We start from the raw sequence: 4,962 nt of genomic DNA, 5'->3' as shown, positions 1-4,962 counted from the left end.
CATATACAGGCCCGTCTGAACTTTGGCATCAACTCCACTCGCCGTGTTTGGAGGAGGAGGAATGCTGCCTATGACCCCAAGAACACCATCCCCACCGTCAAACATGGAGGTGGAAACATTATGCTTTGGGGGTGTTTTTCTGCTAAGGGGACAGGACAACTTCACCACATAAAAGGGACGATGGACGGGGCCATGTACCGTCAAATCTTGGGTGAGAACGTCCTTCCCTCAGCCAGGGCATTGAAAATGGGTCGTGGATGGGTATTCCAGCATGACAATGACCCAAAACACACGGCCAAGGCAACAAAGGAGTGGCTCAAGAAGAAGCACATTAAGGTCCTGGAGTGGCCTAGCCAGTCTCCAGACCTTAATCCCATAGAAAATCTGTGGAGGGAGCTGAAGGTTCGAGTTGCCAAACGTCAGCCTCGAATCCTTAATGACTTGGAGAAGATCTGCAAAGAGGAGTGGGACAAAATCCCTCCTGAGATGTGTGCAAACCTGGTGGCCAACTACAAGAAACGTCTGACCTCTGTGATTGCCAACAAGGGTTTTGCCACCAAGTACTAAGTCATGTTTTGCAGAGGGGTCAAATACTTATTTCCCTCATTAAAATGCAAATCAATTTATAACATTTCTGACATGCGTTTTTCTTGATTTTTTGTTGTTATTCTGTCTCTCACTGTTCAAATAAACCTACCATTCAAATTATAGACTGATCATGTCTTTGTCAGTGGGCAAACGTACAAAATCAGCAGGGGATCAAATACTTTTTTCCCTCACTGTATATAAATAATTGGTTATTACTTTGTTGCTTGTAAAATAACCACAATTTTGCAAAACAGATCATTCTCATTTTATTAATTCAACAAGTCATCATGTTTTGTGAACAAGTACCAGCATAAGAATTCATGTATTATTATGAAGATAAAGACAACACATGCCCTATCACCTAAGTATGCTGATTATGAATACGTCCCAGGAGAATTATCACCCGTTATCAGACATCCTCGCTGAAGACATTCTCAAATACTTTACGGAGAGAGACCTTGACAATCTCCTTGAAGTCCTGTCCGATGAACACGTACAGGATAGGGTTGAGGCAGCAGTTGACATAGGCCAGAGAGCGTCCCAGGGGGTACAGAGCCACCACTTCAAAGGACTCTAACCTATACAAAATCAAAAGAACTATGATGTGATACGGCAGCCAGCACACAAAGAATGCTGCCACCACACTCAGAATGACCTGTAAGACCCTCTGTGACTTGAAGCGACCTCTGCTCACCCTCCTGCCGATGAGCAGGTAGCAGACAGCGATGACCAACAGGGGAACGAGGAAGCCGAGGACCAGCCTGGAGAAAATTTTGGCTTGCATATGCGAGGAGAAGCTGAAGGAAGAACTGCAGCACCTAATTAAGTTGTCATCAATATTAATGGTCTGATTATGGATCATGTCGGGGAGACTGAGGAGCATGGCCAGGAACCAGGCCAGACCACACTGCAGCCACGCCAGTGTGATTTTCCGGTGGTTCTGGGCCTATACGGGCCGTATGACCAGGACAAAGCGGTCTAGGCTGATCAGAACCAGAGTGAAGACGCTGGCGAACATGTTGAGGTACATTACCGAGGGCATAACCTTGCACATAGCCTCTCCGAACGGCCAGTTGAGTTCCAGTTTGATCACAGCTATGCGGAAGGGTATGGAGAAACAGCAGAGGAGGTCTGCTACAGCCAGGTTTACAAACCAGACGGTGTTGACTGTCCTCTTCATCTTCACTCCAGCTATCCAGATGACAAAGGCGTTGCCTGGGATACCGAGGATGCACACGATGCTGTAGATGACAATGGACACCACCCGAATGGGCTGATTTCCCTGCTCCAGTTGATGAGTTTCATTGAACATGTAATTATAGTCATCATAATAGTAATCGTCGTACACCTCTGCGAAATCCTCGTTCATTTTGTACCTAGGGGAGGAATTGTTTGATACTTAATACACACAATTTTCAAATGTTATGTTTCAATTTAACTGAGCATAGCACTGAGTTTTATCAGTGAGGTCATTCTCAGAACCATTCATAATTAATGACAACAGTCTCACTTACATTTTACATTTTAGTCATTTAGCAGACGCTCTTATCCAGAGCGACTTACAGTTTTAGTGAGTGCATGAATTTTTCTATATACCATGGGAGTATATTAACTGAATTTCAATTCAAATATTAGCACCTTCAATATATTCAGAATGTTGATCCTTAGTTTCTACAGTCATGAAAAAGAGGGGTGTCAAAAAGTAATACAAATAAATAAAACAAATGTGAAAATAGAATCACGGTATCCAAGTATGTTTTCCCAAGTCAATTATTTCAAAGGTGCTACACAAGAATTGTAGGCATACCTGAAATTTTAACAGAAAATGTGCATAAAACTTACGATCTCTCAGATCTTCTTTATTAATCGAGTAACAACAACTTAGTGACATCTGAAAAGTAATTTGTTGTCATTCGAATTTGTAATTTATAATGGAGTGTTGCAAGGATAGCACGTGATCGGAAGAGGCAAAATAGATGTGAGTACGTGACAAGATCAGCCAGTATGATAAATGTATGCACTCACTAACTGTAAGTCACTCTGGATGAGAGCGTATGCTAAATGACTAAAATGTCAAATGTAACATATGACTCAAGAACTAGTTTTGAAAGTACCCACTGGACAAACCACGTAATTTCAACGTGGATAATTGGGTAATACTTGGTCTAGATGTTGATCAATGAGATTACAACCTATATTCACCAACTCAAAAAGACGGGCAAAAGTTAGTTGAATTTCCAATGTGTTAACACTATTCTTTCATCAATGTAAAAGCACACCAAATTCCAATGGAAAAACAATGTCTGATTTTTGCTTTAGTTGCTTCTTTACAGTGCATTATGGAAGTATTCAGAATCCTTGACTTTTTCCACATTTTGTTCCGTTACAGCCTTATTCTACACTGGATTAAATTGTTTTCCCCCTCATCAATCTACACACAATACCCCATAATGACAAAGCAAAAACAGGTGTACAAATTAAATATTAATATTATAATTATTATTTAGGATGTCTGTTTTTTCCATTCATGTGAGAATATGCTAGACAAGGGAATTATGTTTGCTCTTTTGCTATTAGTTTGATGTTTAAAATAACTGAATTAGAATATACATTCTCTCTGATATACAGTATGTGTCGTTTTCTGAGAAGTGTGACATCATGCGTTATCAATGACCAAGAAGACTGCTTCTGATCAAAATATAATGTATTTATTTTATAAAATGAACATCAGAGATTAGAGGATGGTACAGTATAACATTACAGAGTAATTATTAGACAAACCACTAGCATTGACCCATGAAACAGATGAAGCTATACAAGACAAGGCAGATTCCAGGTCTAAGGATAGAAATAGAGTTACTAGAACATACATTATTCCCTTGAGTATACTGTTAAATTGCTGTTGTCTGAGGGGCTTTGTCCATTCTAGTCATCCTATTTCTATGGCTCCTTTATTGTTTAGGAGGAAATGCGTCTACACAAGGGCTGCGTCTACAAGGCAGCCCAATTCTAATCTTATTTCCACTAATTGGTCTTTTGACCAATAATATCAGATTTTTTCACATCAGATTTTTTTCAAAGCTGATCATGTTTGATCAAAAGACCAATTAGTGAAAAAAAAGAGAGAATTGGGCTGCCTGTGTAAACACAGTCAGAGGCTAGAAGGGTACTTAAAGGGGAAATAAGCAGTTGAAACAATAAGAAAGTGTGCACTCCGCCCCTGTTTCTGTTAAAAGCTAAGGGGTTGAACATCCATGATATCAACGTTTTTTGAGGCTATATGATATTTGTTTACATTTACTTTGTTTACAAACATTGGAGTAAAAAAAGCTTATATTTTGGGTTCTGATGGGGTACGACAGTTGAACTAAGCTCATGAGGCGTTCATAAGTTGTATTCTTAAATAATCAATGGGTACATATCATAAATGTATAAGTCCAATAATGGATGTAGCAACTGCTGATTGCCCCTTTAAGTTCAAATGTAAGTTTCCATTTCCGATCAGATAATAGTTCACTTCTTCCTGCCCCAACTAAACTCCAGCCCACCCAATATGAGTCATCACAGACAGGACATAGATCTGAGAAGTCTGAAACAAAAAATGTAAGCTGTCAGCAAGAGAGTGTTCAGATTTTTCTGACATATAAATGAACCCAAGCTGTTGTCACAACACTTCAATCTTTATGCTGTTACACGGTGAAAACCTCTCTAGCATCATATGGGGTTAGTCTGATGCTTATCATTGCTCTATAGTACTGCTATGTGGTTTTATGGAGAACTTCTATGCCAACCAGTCAGGACCAGTTGATCTTTAAACTGTTGATTTTTTGAAAATTACAAATATTACAGTAAGCATGAGATGAGGAAGTAAGTGGTTGATGGCTGTAAATTATATATATATATTTTTTTTATGTCTTGATCAGAGTAATCTAGATACTGGCTCCGACTTCCATTTTCTACACACCAATAATGAAGAACATACATGTAATAAAATATAAGACAACAACAACAGCTTTGCACAAACCACAAAAGTAATGCAGGTAACATTACAACCACTGGGCACAGACGGCAGTTCAATGTCTATTTTTGATTTACATTTGGTTGAGTTGTCAACTAACGTGAATTCAATGTGAAATCAACAAAAAAGTTCACAATATCATTGGATTTATGTTAAAATAAAAAATATGAATTTCGCTTACGTTGATGACTTTTATCAAATCCAAATCAGTTTTCCATATTGATTCAATGTCATCACATTGAATTATTTTGTTCAAATCAAATGTATTTTTTATTTTATTAGTCACATGCGCCGAATAAAACAGGTTTAGATCTTACCGTGAAATGATTACTTACAAGCCCAAATCACGTGGAAAC

At 38.8% G+C, this 4,962-nt stretch overlaps 1 pseudogene across 1 annotated transcript; it reads right to left on the bottom strand.

The window, feature by feature from the left end:
• Positions 1 to 997: 997 nt before the first annotated feature.
• On the bottom strand, positions 998 to 1,957 carry LOC311135823 (C3a anaphylatoxin chemotactic receptor-like; annotated as a pseudogene). Its single transcript has one exon. The product of its transcript is annotated as a C3a anaphylatoxin chemotactic receptor-like (transcript).
• Positions 1,958 to 4,962: the final 3,005 nt, after the last annotated feature.

This window comes from Coregonus lavaretus (genome assembly GCF_964263955.1).
Source record: "Coregonus lavaretus genome assembly, chromosome: 10".
NCBI classification, from domain to species: Eukaryota; Metazoa; Chordata; class Actinopteri; order Salmoniformes; family Salmonidae; genus Coregonus; species Coregonus lavaretus.
This window is presented reverse-complemented; position numbering and strand designations above follow the sequence as displayed.